Below are 19,719 nucleotides of genomic sequence, written 5' to 3'. Positions count from 1 at the left end.
TTATAACTTCCTTTTTTGCGTCTACTTCTGTACCTCCAGGTTTTCTAGAAGCTCCACATACTTTACCACAATGTTCCTTGTCATGGCAGCACGGAAGAGATGGAAAAAGGCAAGAGGGGAATATGCGATAGCAGATGTGAAAATCAGGTGTTTCTAAGTCACTGATACCTGTAAAGGTAACTACATGATATTTGAATTTCCTCTGGCTTAAGATATAAAGTCTTGAGATAAAAGTTGATGTTTCATTACTTCTTGAAAAATGGTGTACTTATGTCATCACTACAGACAGAAGTCAGTTATTAGTGAGGGAAAGCCATTTATTATTTATGTCTTGGTTTAGCTTCCTCTTTCAAAAGCAAATTGCTTGGTTTCATTAATGCCTTCAGTCTTGCTTATGGCCCTTGTATATCTGGACCATGCTGAGCTGGCCTCCTGGAGAGCTGCTTTCACTGACCTGTGCTATTTGCCTGTGGTGGCAGATCACTGAGAAATCGCTCTGGGAAATTCATCCTCACATTTACTGTAAGGATACTGTTGAAAATGGGCTTCATTACATTGCATGGTGTTCTGGTTATGAGGATCTTTGGAGACTGTCTTTATAGTCTTAATATAAAGAATAGTTGTGCTTCTCTTGACCAAATAGTTCAATTTTATAATATAGGCACCATATTGTGTTGGGTCTTTGCAGAAGACTGCTAGAAAGCTTTGAGTACGTCTGTGATTCAACCTAAGCAAGTATTGCACATTCCATGTACTGGTCTGACTCCTGGTCCCATTTACATTCCTAATCTCTATTCTTTTTCTTATGTGCTCCTAATTCGTGTTCTTTTGATATGTAGTATGTATCTTTCAAAGCTACCATAAATTCTTTTTCAGATATAATAGTAGTTTAAAAGCAACATGTGGGGGCCAGCCCTGTGGCCGAGTGGTTAAGTTCGTGTGCTCAGCTTTGGCGGCCCACTCATCAAGCCATGCAGAGGTGGCATCCCACATGCCACGACTAGAAGGACCCAGAACTAAAAACACACAACTATGTACCGGGGGGCTTTGGGAGAAAAAGGAAAAAAAAAAGAAGCAAAATGTGTCATGTCAAATCCTTGTTTTAACACCGACTGACCATACAACCTAGGGCAAGTTATTGAAAGTTGTGAAACCTCTGTTTCCTCATCTGTGAAATGGGGATAAGAGTTTTTACTTCATGCAGTTTTGTGAGGATTAAAGGAGGTAATTCAGGTAAAGTACTGAGTGTGATGCCTGGCATGGAGAAGACACTCAACACATTTATGTCATTACTCTTATTACTAATAGTATTTTCTGCTAATATTAACAAACATGATATAAACATACACGTATATAAGAAAATCTGATTATAACTCTTAGGAAATTAACATGGTTCTGATTCCTCCACGTTTATTTGAAATTCATGTGCCTTGATATTCACAACAAGAAGCCAATTCCAGGAAACAGATTGTCATGTGCTAACAACTCAAATCAAGGCAAAAGATTATACTCGATAATCAGCATCAGCCATAGACGGCTATACAGAAATATAGTGCTTTTCTGTTTGTGTCTCTCTTATTACACATAAGCTAGTGTTCTGTCTTTAGGCGGATGTCTCTATTTACATAGTAGTTCTAAAAGTGTTAGTGAAATACAGGACATTATCCTATCTTGCAATTTAAATGAAATATTGCACAGACAATTTCAGAAAGGAATTTTCCAGGCAGCGAGAAATAGTTCTTAGCAACATGAAAACCCAGAAACAATGCTAGATCTAATTCTGCAAAAGCACAGCCATGTGCTGAGTGCACCATTTCATTTTTAAGGACATAGATTCAATTTCATGTGACAATCTGGCATCAAAGTTTTCTTCTGCTCTTCCTTTTTCCAAAGAGCCCTGTAAATACGAAAATGCAATCTAATAGGAAAATATTAAATTTGTGAGTCTCTACTTGCAAGGCGCCATGGTTATTATGAAGGCAGTAAATGAATAAAATAGATTAAGGAAAATGCCAACGATAGTTGTATGATATAAACACATCTAATGCATAACTAATGAGGATCCTACGTGCACAATAAAATGCCACCCTTTATATCTATACCATTTCCATCTATCATATTTATCAAAGAAATGTAATAACTCTTCAGAGTATCATAGTAATTTATGCAATATCTTGCTCTCTTTACCAAGGCAAGGAGGAGAATTTTGCATTGTAATAGGGTTTTATTTTCTTCAATTCTGTCTAACAAATCTTTTGCAACATTCCTTCATTTAAAACAGTTAAAGTTAGCAAATTTACTTTTAAAGGAATATGGCTATAAAAATAATTCTTAGTGACTTATACCTAAATATTTTAAAATTCTTTTGTTGTTTCTAACAAAGTGATGACACATCATAATTTACTACACAAAAAAATTTAATTTGAAGGTTTATCTCATCCATATTCCTGATGAATTCATATCACATAGCTCATTTTAGTTCCCATTGTGCTCTCTTAAAAATAGAATATATATTTATCTATTTTAATAGCACATGACCAATGATTTGCCATTTGTTTCATTTGATGGTACAGAATTCCATATTGTGACTTTAAAAACGTAAGTTATAGATTTGAGTTCCAATGATGTTTTTTCCCTTTCCTTTCTTCAGTCTCTTGTACAATAATTTTTAAAAAGGCACTTAGGGAGTCTTTGATCAGTGTTCCAAATTGTCAGCCGAACATTGGACTAGCATAGTAACTTTATAGATGCGCTGGCCTCTATAATGTGTGAAAGCCAGGGACATGAACATTCTCATGTTGGCCAGCTCACTGGTTACCATGTCACCTTGGTGGGTCTGCTCATCCCTTTTCCCTCATATTTCTCATCTGTTCCTAGAAGAGTAATTCTTATTCTATCAGAAAAGTGCTCATAAAACTCCTGAAATTCACTTAGAAAGCCATAGTCAAGGATGGTACACAGAGCAGTCACTGATGTCTGTTTAAAGTGTCTTTCTTTCATCTCATCTATTTCCATCTGAAGTCAGCATCACTATTGCAACATTTGGATAGTAAGACCACAGCATAGAAAGAACAAATGAATTTCTAAAGTTGGCAGGGGAGTTGAAAATAGACATTAAAGTTCCTCAATCATCTATTTTAAACTTTAAGTATTTTTGACTTTCAGATAATTCCATGAAGAAGCCTGATTTGTTTTCTTTGTAGTTTGTCTAAATTGCACTGAAATGCACCTATGGGAAAGAAACAAATTTTTATAGAATATCCATTATTGCCTAATACCTTACATACATTAATTCAATTTAATCTTTACAGCATCCCTATGTGGCAAATGTTCCTGTCCCATTTTATAGATTAAAAACAAAAATAGAGGTCTAAAGAGATCTGGGGTTTGGGATCACTATCCCAAGGGAGGAGGAAACCATTGTTAAGAGTTTTGGAATATTTTCAAATTTTACTATAAATTTTGTATGCTCACTGGTGGTTTTTTTGTTTTTTTGTTTTTGTTTTTTTAAAAAAGGCAATGTGCAATGAAAAAGAAAAGGGTTTTCTCCCTCTGGGACATGCAGCCTGCTCACTTTCCTGGAGCATCAACTACCCAAAGATTTGGAGGCAACATACTGTTTTCATATTAAAATAATCTCTGATATGTTACAGAATTAACACAAAATTCATTAGTGTTCATATAAGGTTTTAAAATAAAACAAAAAACTTCAAAGAACTTTATGAGAGCTTGTAACAATGTTCCAGACTTCCTGGGGGTAGGGTTTTACTCTCCTCTGTCGTTGGGGCTCTTGATGAAAAGCTGGAGAAGCCCTGAACTGTTCTCTTTAATTATTGCGATTGTTCCCGGGTTTTGCCAAGTCACTTCATGGTAGTCTTTCAAAACCAATGAGAATTTATTCCTTAGAACAATCAACTTTGGAAAATGAATTACGCTCCCTGGGAGGATGGCAGATCCAATATATGAAAAAAAATTATGTTTGGGAAAAAAAGAAACTTCTTAACAATGGCTGGATGTAATCAAGCTTCAGTAGGTCAAAGCCGGTTAGCAGTGTGGTTGACATTAACAATGAGAATGAGAAATGTTTTGGCTCTGTATGGTTGCCAGCGGAAACACCAGAACCCTGAAATGCCTCCCACTGTCTTTTGCTTGGGCAGTGTCCCAGAGAGCTCACACGACTCCTTTGACGCTCATTAAAAACGTCCTGGGACAGCTACAGATGAGGCTTCCGCGTGGTCTTCATCTACCTCTCCTCACTGTTGGGCTGACCCTGGGGTTTGCCTCTGTGCCTCTTGTGGCTCCTGACCCTGACGTGGGAGACAGCGTCTTCTAGGACTCCACGCTCCCATCACACCCAGCACATCCACTAGCATCTCTCTCGGCACCTTATGGAATTGTCATCTTTTCTACTCTATGAAGGCAGGGTCTATTGCTGCCTTTCTCACCCTCAAAAAAGAGGTGCTTAAAATCTTTGATGAAGGGAATGGCTCCTCCCAGTGCTTTCCCAGAAGTAGGAGAGGACACTCTTCCCACCAGAGTTACAGTTCTTCATAGGCTCCTACATAAACACTAACCCCTTCCTATCTCAAGGAACCTCGGTCAAGTTTCTGTGGTTCTAGGTTAGAGGATGTTTGAGAAACACCAAGCAGTCACTTCTGCAAGAAATTAACCAGTAAGTCAGAGCCCAGACCCTTTGACCTCTACCTTTGAGGAACACGCAACCCATTTGCAGCCAACAACGTGAAATCAGAGGTTGCTGTGGTCCTCCATCTTTGTTTGATGGCTGCCCCATCAATCTCAGTAGGTGGAGATCAAAAGCATAGTTCTGAAGTCAGATTGCAGAGGCTGAAAACCAGCTCTCTCCCTTCTAGAGGTGGGATTTTGGGCAAATCATTTCACTTTCACAAACCTCAGTTCCCTCACCTGTGAAGCAGAACTGACACTAGTCTGCCTCACATGCTTGTCATAAGGATTAAAGGAGATAAACCTTGAACAGTATTGAACACACTGCCTGGCACATAGAATGTACTATAAATACGGATATAAATGTTGCAGCTTTTTACCATTTTACCATAGCTACCAAGAGGCCCTCATGCTGGATACTCCCTGAAAGTGACACACACATACATTCAACCACACATGCCCCCATGGCACACACCAGTTAATGAAATCAAACAAGGAGCTGGAGTGCTGATTCTGGAAAATGAATTAATTGAATTGAATAAAGCAAAGGCATTCTTGTATTATGAGTCCATGACCTAACCAGAACAAAAAAGCAGAAGTAGTAATCTATTCCAAGAACAAACAATCTCCTTGGCTGCTGGCCCCACAGGACTGTAGCAACCTCTGCCACCACCGACATTGCTCTCTGCTCCGGTGTTCCTTCTTAGCTGCTCTGGGATGCTGGACCTGGGAACACATCTTTAACTGAATGAAAAACACATCAGGGGTCCCAAGAGGTCAAAACTTAGTCAATGTCTTACAAGGTGACATGGGCTTCTGAGTACTCATCTCTGGAGGCCAAAACACCCAAAGGTCAAGGATGAAAGGTCTGTTCTATCTGGAAGGGAAGACAAAGAATTCCTCTAGAAGCATCTGGGCTGTTCTTGGTGGGGACAGCAGCCCGGCCAATGCCACAGTGAGCCAGAGGAAAGGCCCTTCTTCCACTGCCCGGCCTCCCTGGTGAGCTGAGCCTCGTCTTTGCAAGTTCATGAATATCAATGAGCCCAAACCACACAGGGAATGAGCCAGAACATATTGCAACAGCCAAATTGCAAGTTGGCTCCTCAGGCTTGGCCAAAGGAGCATATAATTCAAACACTGGGGCTGGAGCTGGCACTGTGCCTGAGCCTAAAGAAGAGATGGAAGAAACTTTGGCTCAAACTTTTCGTGGATCAAAAGGAACGAAGAACGGAGCAGGAGTGCGAGAGTTTTCATTACCGCCCTGTAAACTCTGCCAAGTCATCAAGGATTCAAAATGAAGGGTGTTCTTTACCAAAACAGAGTGCACGAGAAAAGAACCCAATGCCCTAGCTGACTTGGCATAAATAAGAACTTCATGAACATTGAAAAGCAATAAAATTCCTTCAATCAACGAATAATTACTGGGCACTCACACTGTGTGTCAGCTCTGTGCTTGGCACTGGGGCTATGATGGGAAAGAGGAAATAGTTCCAGATCTCAAGGGGTTTCTAGTGGCAAAGGTGTGTGGGGGGACAGCTAAGGGAGCCAAAGAACAAGTAAGATGCAGTTTCAATGTGGCATGTGGTCACATGTCTCAGATGTTTGCTCCTTTATATTGCCAGTTACTGGTCTGTAATTTGCTTTTCCGTTCACCTGTTGATGACATTCGGTGTGTTTCAAGTTTTGGACTATTATAAGGAAAGCTGTTATGTACATTCATGTCCTCACCGGGACGTACATTTTTATTTTTCTTGGGTTAATATCTAGAAGAGGAACTGTGGGGTCACATGGTAAGTGCATAGTTAACTTCATGAGAAATTGAAAAACTGTTTTTGAAAGCGGTTGCACCATTTTGCATTCCTATCAGCTGGGTACAAGAATCTCAGTTGCTTTGCATCCTTGTCAAATTTGCTACTGCCCATTAAAAATTTTTTAGCTGTTGTAGAGGGTGTATCGTGGTAGCCCATTGTTTTTTTCTTGTGAGGAAGATTGTCGCTGAGCTAACATCTGTGTCAATCTCCCTCTAATCTTCCTCCATTTTATGTGGATGCCACCACAGTGTGGCTTGACGAGTGGTGCTAGGTCCGTCCCCAGGATCTGAAACCTTGAACCCTGGGCTGCTGAAGCAGAGCACACAAACTTAACCACTCCACCAGTGGGCCGGCCCCCACTTTGGTTTTATTTGCATTTCCCTAATGATTAATAATGTCAAGCGTTTTTTCATGTGCTTACTTGCCATTAGTATATCTTCTTTGGTAAAGTGTCTGTTCAAATCTTTTGCCCATTTTAAAAATCAGGTTGCTTGTCCTATTACTGAGTTTTGTGAATTCTGTACAAACTCTGGATACAAGTCCTTTATCAGATATGTATTTTGCAAATGCTTTCTCTCAATCTGTGGCTTGCCTTTTTACTTTCTTCACAGTGCATTTTGGGGAGCAAAAGTTTGAAATTTTGATGAGATCTCCAGTTTATTAATTTATATTGATGCTTTGTGCCTTGTGTCCTAAGACATCTTTGTCTAGCCCTAACTCATAAAGATTTTTATCATGTTTTGTTCTAGAAATTTGATGGTTTTAGATTTTCCATTTAGGTCTGGAATATATTTAGAATTAATTTTCTATGTTGTGTGAGATAAGGGTTGAGGGTTTTTCATTTTCGTTTTGCATATGAGAATTCAATTTTTTCCAGAACCATTTGCTGAAGAGCCTATCTTTTCTGAAATGATTCCAACCATTTATTAGAAAGACTATCTTTTCCTAGTTGATATCTTGGTACCTTTATTGAATGCCAATTGACCAGTTACATGTGGGCCTATTTCTGGACTCTCAATTCAGTTTCATAGATGTATTTGGCTAAACTTACGCTAACACTACACTGCCTTGATTATTTTAGCTTTATGGCAAGTCTTGAAATCAGCTAGTGATTGTTTTTTTTTGCCAAAATTGTTTTGGCTATTCTAGGTTTTTTGCATTTCTATATAAATTTCTACAAAAAAAATCCTGCTTGAATTTTGCTTGAGATTGCGTTGAACCAATAGATCAATTTAGGGAGAATTGACATCTTAACAATATTGAGTTACTTGAACTATGAACATGGTATGTCTCACTATTTATTTTTGTCGTTATGTGCTGGCAAGTTGGCTCCGACTCCTGGAGACCCTGTGAATGAGTGATGTTCACAATGTCCTGTCCTTAGCAGCCCTATTCAGCTCCTGTAGACTCAGGCCTATGGCTTCCTTTGTGGAGTCAATCCATCTCATATTTGGTCTTCCTCCTTCCTTCTGCCTTCTACTTTTCCCAGCATTATTCCCAGAATTTTCCCAGAATCCTGCGTTTTCATGATGTTCCCAAAGTAGGGCAGCCTCGGTTTTTTGTTTTACAGATTGGCACCTGAGCTCACATTTGTTGCCAATCTTTTGTTTTTTTTCTTCATCTCCCCAAAGACCCCCCAGTACATAGTTGTATATTCTAGTTGTAGGTCCTTCTGGTTGTGCTATGTGGGATGCCACCTCAGCATGGCCTGATGAGTGGTGCTAGGTCCACACCCAGGATCCGAACCAGCGAAACCCTGGGCCGCCAAAGTGGAGCGCACGAACTTAACCCCTCGGCCACAGGGCCGGCCCCAGGAAAGCCTCAGTTTTATCATTTTTGCCTCCAGTGACAGTTCAGGCTTAATTTGCTGTGGGACCCACTTGTTCATCTTTCTGGCAGTCCAGGGTATCCATAGAGCTCTCCTCCAGTATCATAGTTCAGATTTTCCTTAATTTCTTTTAACAAAGTCTTGGAGTTTTCAATGTACATGCCATCACATATTTTGTTAAATTAATCCCTAAATATTTCATGCCTTGTGATGCCATTATAAATGATACATTTAAATTTTTTCAGTTTCCAACTATTTGCTGCTGGCAGATTGAAATACAGTTATTTTTGTATGTTGACCTTGTACTCTGTGACCTTGTTAAATTTACTTCTTAGTTATAGTTGCTTTTTGGTAGGTTTCTTAGGATTTTCTACATATACAACCACATAGCTGGTGGATAATGACAGTTTTATTTCTTCCTTTCCAAACTACATGGATTTTAATTTGGTTGCTTGACTTATTACATTGACTAGGAACTCCTGTTGACTAGAAATAGCAAGAGGGGACTTTTTGCCTTCTTCTCAATCTTAGAGGAAAATAATTCAGTTTTAAATGATTAAATATGGTGTTAGCTGTAAGTTATTGGTGGATTTCCTCTATCAGGTTGAGAAAATTTCCCTCTATTTCTAGTTTGCCGAGAGTTTAATTTTAAATCATAAATGAGTATTGAAATTTGTCACTTCTTTTTTAGTCTCATATGATGAATTGTGTTTATTGATTTTTGCATATTGGATCAGTCTTACATCCCTGGGATAAACCCTACTTGGTCATGATGTATTCTTTTTTTAGATACAGGTGGATTTGATTTACTAAAGTTTTGTTAATGATTTTGTGTCTGTCTCCATAAGGAGTATTGGTCTGTAATTTCCTGTCTTTTTAATTTCTTTTTTTAATGTTGGTATTAGGGTAATGCTAGCTTCATAAAATAAATAGGAAAATCTTCTCCTCTCTACTCATTTGGATAGGAGTGGTTTCATTCCACCCTTGAATATTTGGTAGAATTCACTGGTAAAGCCATCTGGACCTACAGATTTTCTTTATAGGAAGATTTATAACTAGAACTTCAATTTCTGTAATATGAACTGAGAAATTTAAATTATTTCTTCTTAAGCGAGCTTTAAGTTGTTCTGATTTTCAAGAAATTTTTCTTTTTTATCTAATTTGATGAGTTTGTTTGCTTAAAGTTATTCATAATGTTCCCTTATTGCCCTGTTAGTGTATGTAAAATTGTTCTTTCCTGATATTGGTAATTGGGTTCTCCATTTTTCTTGTTCAGTCTGGCTAAAGATTTACCAGTTGTATTTTCAGAGAATCAGCTTTTGCTTTCATTGGTTTTCTCTGTTGTTTGTCCACTCTTTATTTGGCTGATTTCTGGTTATTTTTTTCCTTCCACTTTGGGTTAAGTTGCTCTTACTTTTCTAGTTTATTTCTTTTTTCTTTTTTTTAAAGATTGGCACCTGAGCTAACAGCTGTTGCCAATCTTTTTTTTTTTTTTTTTTATTGCTTTTTCTCCCCAAATCTCCCCAGTACATAGATGTATATTTTAGTTTTGGGTCCTTCTAGTTGTGGCATGTGGGACGCCACCTCAACGTGGCCTGATGAGCCATGCCATGTTCGCGCCCAGGATCCGAACCAGCGAAACCCTGGGCCTTCGAAGCAGAGCGCACGAACTTAACCACTTGGCCACCAGGCTGGCCCCCTTTTCTAGTTTCTTAGGAATATTATGAATGATTTCAATCCTTTAAAATTTATTGATATTTGTTTTATGGCCCCAAATATGGTCTGTCTTGATAAATGTTCCATACACACTTGGAAACCATGTTTATTCTGCTATTGTTATGTGAAATATTTTACAAATGCCAATTAATTTAAGTTAGTGGACAACGTTAGTCAATTCTTTTGTATCCTTACTGATTTTCTGTCCATATATTTTAAAAATTATTGAGAGAGGAGTGTTGAAGTCTACAACTATAATTTTGTCTGTTTCTTCTACTTTGATCAGTTTTTGGTTGATGTATTTTGAAGCTCTGTTAGCATTATTCTGTCTTGATGGATCAATTCCTTTATTATTATGATGCCTTGATCTGAAACCTATTTTGTGTAATATTCTTATAGTCAGTTCCCTTTCTTCCGCCTAGTGCTTGTGTGGCATAGATTTATCTATCCTTTCACTTTTTTCGGTAAGTTTTTTGTATATTTATCACTCTTTTATTTTTACCCTGCCCGTGTCTCTATATTTAAAGTCAGTTTCTTATAGACAGCGTATAACTGAGTCTTGCTTTACCTTATCCAATCTGACAATCTCTGTCTTTTAATGGAGTGTTTTTTTAAAATTGAGACGTAATTGACAGATACCATTGTATTCGTTTTAGGCATGCAACATAATGATTCGATATATATAATAATGGAGTGTTTAGACCATTTCCATTCAATGTAATTATTGATGTAGCTGGGTTTGCATTTACCATTTTAGTATTTGCTTTCCATGGGTCCCCATCAACTCTTTGTTCTCTTTTTCCTTTGTTCCTTTATTCATTTGTAGTAATCTAATCTTTTTATAATTCCATTTTATCCCCACTACTGGCTTACTGGCTATATGTCTTTTTAAAAAATATTTTTAATGGTTGCTCTAGGGTTTAAAATATTTAACTAATCATAGTCTATCCTTAAATAATATTATATGACTTCATGTGGTGTGTAAGAATTTTACGACAGTATGCTTCCATTTTCCTCCTCCTGTCCTTTGTGTAATTGTTGTAAAAAATACACTTTACTTCTACATATGTTATAAATGCCACACACTTTACTGTATTTGCTTTAAAGAGCCAAACATCTTTTAAAGAGGTTAAACAGGAGAAAGAATGTTTTTATATTTACCCACCTATTTACCATTTCTGGTGTTCTTTATTCCTTTGTGTGGATTAAAATTTTCGTCTGTTATGATTTTCCTTCTGCCGGAAGAGCTTTCTTGAACATTCCTGCAGTTTTGCTGGTCACAAATTTTTTATATTTGTTTTACTGAAAAAGTCTGTCTTTCACCTTTATTTATTTTTTTCTTTTTCTTCCTTTGTGCAGTAATTGCATTTGTGATACCAGAACAGGTACTTCCAAATATGCATAGAGTTCTCGCCTCAGCAGTGTGGATACTAAAATTGGAAAGATAAAGAGAAGGTTGTCATGGCCTCTGCACAGGATGACACACAAATTCAAGAAGCATCCCACTTTTTTGTTCTTCATGCACTGAACTGTATGCGTAAAAATTGTTAAAACAGCAAACTTTATGTTATGTATATTTTACCGCAGTTAAAAATATGCACAGAAATGGATCTAGAAACATACATACAAACTGTTCACATTGGCCAATTCTTGGGAAGAAGGGTGACTTTCAGGGTTTTTTCCCTTCAATTTTAAACCTTTTTTTGGAAATTATTTTAAACATAGAAAAGTTGCATGAGTAAAAGTATTGCCAATAATACCTCTATACTGTTTACCCAGATTCAACTACTCTTAACACTTTATCCATTTGCTTCATCATTCCCTCGTTTTCTCTTTCTCTCTCTGCAATCTATGGGGAGACACTTAAAGTCCTTACAAATATCTTTCTCCTCATCAAGATTTCCTTCTGGATTCAGCATCCGTGGATGATTTCTGTTGAACTGATCTTTACTATGATGGTTGCAAAATGGGTATTTTCCAATGCTAGCACCCCTCCCCATATACCATTTGGCACTGAGTGTTCTGCTTTAAGCAGGAACCCTCTGTAATCCCCTCAGTTTTTTATATATTTGTCACAGGCAAGGGCTCATGAATACCTATTTTTTTTCAATGATTTATAATTCACTAATGTATTTGATTATTTTGCTGATCAAATTGTCCCAGATTTGGCTAGTGGAGTCCCTACAAGCTGGCTACTGTGTCCCTGTGATGTGTGACCCACCTCTGCCCATCATGTTGAGCACTCCTAATATCTGGCATAAAAAGATTTTCCAGGCTTTTCTTGTACCTATCTGCCCTGGCCCTGAAGTCAGCCATTTCTATGAAGAGCCTTGGTTCTTTTTAATGGGGAAAGGCATTAGAAACCAAGATGTGGGTGTGAGCTATGCTCATTGCTTGTGGGGAGTCTTTACTTCTTGTATCTTTCAGTTGAGTGAATAGAAAATCAACAGATATTTATATGTATACATATATACACTTACATACAAATATACCTAGACATATATGTATATGCATAGATAAATCATAAACATGTGAACATATACGTACTTTAGAAATCACGAATTCACAGAAATAATTTTAATTTCCATCCATTCCCACAGGGATTTTTTTCTTGCATTCTCCTCTATTCCATATTTGCACTTTTTTTTTTTTCAGTGAGGAACTTGGATTCCTCAAACAATACATTCACTTATTTGCTCAATTGCATAATACATCGAAAATAGTTTCAGAATTGCTTCATCCTTGTCTCTACGCAAAACAAACCCACTGAAAAGAGTTCAGGATTGGTTTGTAATTTCCTCCATGCCCATCAGTCCGCCACAAACTGAGGGTAGATAGTCAAATGCCGAATATTAATACCTTGCTCAGATTCGTTCTTTCTGTTTCTATTTCCCTCCTGTGTGGTTATACTACCCATTTGAAATCTAATTAAGCTGATTGGTTTCAATTTGCTCTCATTTTACTTTCCACACCCCATTTTTACTAACTTAATTGATTTTTGAGTATATAGAAGGTTATCATATTTTCCAAAGAAAAGCTGAACAGAAAGGTATATTTGTGCCACTCCTTCCCAAATCTCGCCTACCACAGTCTCCTTATAGGTCACCAGCTTCATGGTTTATCCTTCTTGTGTTTCTTTTTGTACAGGTAAACAGTCACAGATTTTCTTATTTTTCCTGCTACTATATATGCTTTTTTAAAAAACAGCTTTATTGAGCATAATTTACGTGGTATAAAATTCACCCATTTTAAGTGGGCAGCTAGACAAGTTTTAGTGAATTTATACATTTGTGCAACCATCACCACAATCCTGTTTTAGAACACCACCATCCTCCCAGGAGCTGCCCTCACGCCCATTTGCAGACAACCCCCACTCCCATCTCAGCCCCAAGCCACCACCCATCTGTGTTCTGTTTCTATTGTTTTATTCTTTCTATAAATTTCATATCAATGGAGTTACACAGTATGTGGTCTTATGTGTCTGGTTTCTTACTAGCCTCATGCTTTTGAGGTTCATTTGTGTTGTTGATGGTGTCCACAGTACTCACCTTTTCGTTGGTGTGTTGTATGGATGTACCACAATTCGTTTCTCGATTGACCAGATGATGGATGTTGGGAGTGTTTCCAGCTTTTTGTTTATTGTGAATAATGCTGCTATGAACATCGGTGTGCAGGTTTTTGACAGACACGTGTTTTCATTTCTCTTGGGTAGTTACCTTGGAGTGAAATTGCTGTGTCATATGGTAAGTGTATGTTTAACTTATGAAACTGGCAAATGGTTTTCCAAAGTGCCTGTATCATTTTACGTTCCCATCAGCGATGTATTTATATTTTTATATTAATTGTAAGCAAATGTATTCTCCTAAAGTTGCTGAAAGTTCTTATCTAAGCTAGGCCAGTTATTTATTGTCCTTGTAATCTTGCTCATTTTTTACTTACTCAGCCCTTTTCTTCATGGGTAGTTCAAAGGAAAATCAGATTATTCCTTGCTGAATTATAAGGAATTCAGAATGAATGTGACCAAAAATAAAGACCCAGAAAGGTATTTTCTCTCTCTTTATAGGGAATGGAAAGATATAGATGACGTTATTAAGAGAAGGACTTTCTAGCTTCAGTCTTTAAAAATAAAGATCAGTTGCATCAGAAACCTGAGTTTACATTCTTTCCGATGGTAGGGCAGGGAATGAGGTTAGTTTATGGAAGGAAGTACTCCCCCCCCCCATTTTTTTTTCTGGTGAGGAAGATTGGCCCTGAGCTAATATCTGTGCCAATCTTCCTCTATGTTGTATATGGGACACCACCACAGCATGGCTTGATGAGTGGTGTGTAGGTTCACACCCAGGATCTGAACCTGCAAACCCCAGGCCACTTAACCACTACTCCACTGGACTGGCACCAGGAAGTACCTCTTTTAATTGATGGATACTTGGGAAATTGACTAAAGTTAGGGTATGGTCATTAACTTCAAATTTTGAGACATCAGAAAAGAATTCAGAAATCTAAAGATTCTAAAAAGGAGAAAACTTGATATAGTTCCCAAGTTGTTATTTTTAAATATTTTGAAAGGAGAGCTGTGATGGTTGCAAAGAGGCAGTCCTAGAAATGAGAGCGGCAGCTGTTCAGTTGGGCACTTCCACTGAACGTAGGATAAATGCCAGATCTTCTTGCTACACCCTAAATACACCTGGACAAAACCACAGCTCCTGGAGAACCAAAGCACACTTCATGGCAGCCCTCGTCTAGGGTCATCCACAGACCACACTGGGGATGCTGCCAGCTTCAAGTTACACCCCAAGAAAATCAGTATCAGTTGACAGACTAGCCAGCTCATTGCTAAATTAACTTCAGCTAAATTTTTAAATAATCAAAGGTTGTCTTTAAAAAAATCTCTCCACATCTCTTCTCAAAGGTTTTCTCCTTGCTTCTGATATTCATCTTTTTTGCCCCATCCCAAGCGCCTGGCACATATATCATTTTGTTGAGCCTGAATTTAGCCCAAACAGATATTAACCAGTAAAACTCTTGTTCATAAAAGGTTCATTTGAAATTGTTAAACATGCATCCCGTGCTCCCTGGAAGTGAGGGACTATTTGGGCAGTAAAGGGGTTTTCCTGGCACCCATCGAAATGCATCCTATAGGTGAGGGGTTGCTGTTTCACAGGCCCTACCCTTATGAGGTACATTTGTACATGAACTACTGGTTCCAGTGTTTTTAATTTTTAATTTTTTTCTTTTGAGGAAGATTAGCCCTGTGCTAACATCTGCTGACAATCCTCCTCTTTTTTGCTGAGGAAGACTGGCCCTGAGCTACCATCCATGCCCATCTTCCTCTACTTTATATGTGGGATGCCTGCCACAGCATGGCTTGATAAGGAGTGCATAGACCCGCTCCTGGGATCCGAACCAGTGAACCCCGGGCCACCGAAGTGGAATGTATGAACCTAACTACTGTGCCACTGGGCTGGCTCCTTAAGTTTTTAATTTTTAAGAAAGAGGAAAATCCTCCTTGGGAGCTTAGATTCTGTTGGGATAAACTGAGTAAAAATGTTTTATATGCCAGGAAAACACCTGTCTATCCAGGGAACTGTAGCTTGACAGAGGTGCGGTTAAGTGCTAAGTAAGAAAGGAGGAAAAATGAATACGACAGTACACAGCCAGAAAGACTGGTCGGTAAATGTAGTTGGCAAAATGTGCCTAGTTATTTTGTAGCTCCTATTTTTAATTAGCATTCTGTGTAGTTTTCTTATTTTCAGAAATTCCCTCTCTCTAGAACACACGCACATGCACACACGCACGTATGAGCATGGATTCTTGTTGTTGTTTTCCTTTTCAAAGTTCATAGCTGCATCATTGCACAGATGGAGGATATTGGAGAAATGCTATATGGGAAACATAAAGATGTTAGTACTTCTGGTTTGGTTGGGTGGTGGGTTGATTTCAGGAAGGGTCCCAAGGTGTTCACGTCTAACCCGTGTTCACGCTGGGCTTGGCCATATGACTTGTTCTGACCAGTGAGTGAGTAGCCAACACAACGCAGCAGACAGTGGGAATGCTGTTAATGCCACTGGGATGCTGCTAACCCCCATCTTTTCCTCTTTGTTCTTTCTTTTATATATTTATACAAAATCACAGTTTTTACGTTTGTGACAGACAAATAAAATTGATTTGTGTTCATAACTTAGCAGTTGCCTTACTATAGACATTGACCATTCCGTGGCATTCTAGTAGTAAGAGAACTTTATTTTTCTCTCAGAAATCAGGCAATGGCATTCGGCTCTCCCCTCCGTCCAGTGGTGAGTTGGTAAATGGTCAACAACTAGTTCTCTGTAAAACAGCCCTGATTTGTAGTGTTCGCTGGTTTCCGTGGTGTGAATACTCCCACGTGGCTGATTTCAAATTACCAACAGGACTTCACTCAGTGAGGCGGTGGGAAGAGAGGCGCACACCATTATTATATTCCCACCATGCAGGTACAATAATGTAAATAACCGCCAGAGCGTAGGTAAAAATAAAAGGTAGGAAAATAATTAGGAAATGATGAGTTTTGAGCAGTTACTCTCATTGATTTTAATACAGCTTATTGTCCATTTATATTATTTAATTTTTAATAACGTTTGTGTTTAACAACCCGTTTGCAGAATTCCTGCAAATTTAATAATTGGTTCTTACAAATTAGTATGAACAGGTTCCAGCACCTTCTCTGTCTCATCCTACCACAGCTACACCGATGTCTACGAAGAGGATGGCATGTGGGCTCCTGGAACGTTCTACCAGGGAAGCAGAGCAAAGTGGGGAGGGGGGCTGCGGGATGGAGGACGCAGGCTCAGCCAGAATCACGTCGTGTTTTCATTGAGGGCTTTCTACCACTTTTTGATGGTCGATCCCCAGGTTTCTGGGGCATGCTGATTGGATGGTGTATGGAAACCAGCTTAGAGCAACACTCTTGTTTCCTCTGACTCACTCTTCTCTCTTTCCAACTCCTATTGGATACTTCTGCCTAAAATGAGCCCAATCTCTAAATACCAAATACTCAGCTGTTCTATTTTGTAATATTTCATTCTTCGAGGCCAGGGTGAGAGAACGCTGGCCCTCGAGTTCTCCCTCGGGTACCTGCTCTGAGCGCAAAGTCCACTCAGATAATTTCTTCATTTATGCTCTAGTTGTGAAAACGTTTCATTGTTTAATGGCAACATGTTAAAAAGCCATTGTTTTGCTGTTACTCTTTAAAGCTTATGCTCCTGGCTCGTCTGAACTTTTCTCTCTCGCTTTACCTGTGTTTCTGTGTTTTTTTCCTATTTCACTCTCCATCTGGTCTTCCTTCTTAATTTTTTCTTTTTCTATTTTTTGTCTTTTCTCTCTGTGTATTTAATTAGTCCACAGTATAGAACCACTGTATACATTTTTATTATTTCTTGTTTTTATAGAATAGAATGTTATATTCTCTTAATTTAAATACCACGTAAACAGTGTATGTTCTTTTTCAAATAAAACATAACATGAGCTTTATTTATGAGTCCTTGATGGCTTTTTTGGGAAATTGCCAATTGCCATTGAGAGGGAAAAATAATTTTCTTACATCCATCCTAAACACTCTATTAGTTCAGCCTGAGCGAACACTACCCAATGATAAACTAATAGAAGAAGCAACGAATCAAATTTTCAAAAAAAGCTTCAGGAAGCTGAGACAGGGTAGCATCACAATGTGCTGTCAACATAACTTCAAGCCATTTTTACCCAAAATTGAAAGAAAAAAATCTGGAGCTGTTGTAATAACCAGAATTCTGTACAGCAGTAGGGTTGGAACCAGCCAATGACATTTAATCTAACTTCTTGAGTCATTTGGCTCCGCAACTTGTGTGCTATTCTTTAACTATATAGCAAGAAAGATGGCCGAGAGCTCAAATGTGTGCCACATATGTGTTTGAGTCAGGGAGAGCTGCTCCCAGCTGGATGACACCAGAAGTGTGAGAATGGCAGAGAACACGACACACCCGCAGCTGCTACATGAACAGGCGAAGTGGTGCCCATTGTTTAGACAAAGATGCTATTTTTAAAGTTTAACACAAATGCAAAGCTTTGACTCTGCAAGATCAGGAAGCAGTACTTCATTTTGATGAGGCCTTACTAGAACACTCTGCACTCTCAAAATCACATTTAGAAACTAGAAATATCCAGAAGGGAAGCTATAAAATTATTACTATCTAATAAAACAAGACCTAAGGGAAATAGTAAGTTCCTTGAATCATTCAGTCAACGGAGATAAAACTGAAACTTCTGGAAGATAGAGACCATGGCTTGTTCTCTTTTGGGTCCCTCAAGTGCCTAACTAACAACTACAGACAGCCTTATTTCACATGTAAAACAATTATAAGAATAATACTTCTCTAGAGAATATACAGATGCTAGGTCTTGGGGTCTGTCTTAGTCCATTTGGGCTGTGATAATAAAAATACCACATATTAGGTGGTTTAAAGATTTTATTTTATTCCTTTTTCTCCCCAAAGCCCCCTGGTACATAGTGTATTTTTAGTTGTGGGTCCTTCTAGTTGCGGCATGTGGGACGCCGCCTCAGCATGGCCTGATGAGCGGTGCCGTGTCCAAGCCCAGGATCCGAACCTGCGAAACCCTGGGCCGCCACAGTGGAACACGTGAACTTAACCACTCGCCACTGGGCCGGCCCCCTATTAGGTGGTTTATAAACAGAAATTTATTTCTCACAATTCTGGAGGCTGGAAGTCCAAGATCAGGGTCCCAGCCTGGTTGGATGAGGGCCCTCTTTTGGGCTGCAGACTTCTCATTATGTCTTCATGTGGCAGAAGTGGCTAGGGAGCTCTGTGGGGTCTCTTTTATAAGAGCACTAATCCCACTCATGAAGGCCCCACTCTCATGACCTAACACCTCCCAAAGACCCTACCTCCTAATATTATCACATCAGGCATTAGGATTTCAATATGCAAATTTGGGAGGACACAAACACTCAGACCATAGCAGGCCTAAGACCACTCCAGCCTCTGGCAGATGCGCTAATTAAGACCTATCTCATGGAGACCATTAGGCACACTTTTTAAAACGGTCAGATTAATGACTCTCCTCCCCTACCTCCCCACCCCCAGTGCAGGATAGTTGTGGTAGAGAATGTGATTCCACCCTGGGACCCAAGTAAGGCTCCTGGCTCCTTTCTTTGAAGATTCCAGGCTCTGGAGTACCCTTGGGGAGAGTGGTATGCGGTGGGTTTCAGAGCACATTGGGACACTCAGGGGACAGGAAGCAGAGGATAGCCCTGTCCTTCTTGTCCGTGCAAGAAGGGAGGATTTGGGCAAGACCTGAACATAATGACTGCCTCATGGGGGCTAGGTAGATGCCCCATCCTTCATGAGCCAAATTGGAATTATGAGTAGGAGGAATAAACATTTCTCCTCATAAAACGGGCAAGCATGGTTTTAATTTAGATCAAGGAGATTCAAGTTAGATCAAGAAAGATTCTTCTCTCAGTAAGAATTATTCACAATGAAAACAGTTCTCACTGAAACGCGAAAGATGTGGCTTTCAAGTGGATGCCTAACTGAAGTCAGATTTCCATATAGTTCATGCATGTACTTACTATAAGCAATTGAAACAGGTGAATGCAATTGAAAAATAGGAGATTCTGGACACAGAAAACATAGAAAAGTGTGGCACAGT

General features: G+C 38.9%; 1 long non-coding RNA gene and 1 other non-coding gene across 5 annotated transcripts in view; both read left to right on the top strand.

Annotated features, from left to right (window-relative positions):
* Positions 1 to 19,719, top strand: part of LOC103543695 (uncharacterized) — an 84,863-nt gene that overhangs the window by 42,769 nt on the left and 22,375 nt on the right. For 2 of the 4 annotated variants that reach the window (XR_011535151.1, XR_542972.2), the window contains 2 exons: positions 40 to 176; positions 11,398 to 17,544. This is a non-coding gene — a long non-coding RNA (uncharacterized lncRNA). Of the gene's footprint in view, positions 1 to 39; positions 177 to 3,516; positions 3,966 to 11,397; positions 17,545 to 19,719 lie in introns of those variants that run through there. The other 2 variants (XR_011535152.1, XR_542970.2) reach the window with 2 other exon arrangements.
* On the top strand, positions 11,445 to 11,550 carry LOC139080570 (U6 spliceosomal RNA). The gene has a single exon (XR_011535182.1). It is a non-coding gene; the product is annotated as a U6 spliceosomal RNA (small nuclear RNA).

The sequence above is a fragment of the Equus przewalskii genome, chromosome 30 (assembly GCF_037783145.1).
Source record: "Equus przewalskii isolate Varuska chromosome 30, EquPr2, whole genome shotgun sequence".
Lineage (NCBI taxonomy): Eukaryota > Metazoa > Chordata > Mammalia > Perissodactyla > Equidae > Equus > Equus przewalskii.
This window is presented reverse-complemented; position numbering and strand designations above follow the sequence as displayed.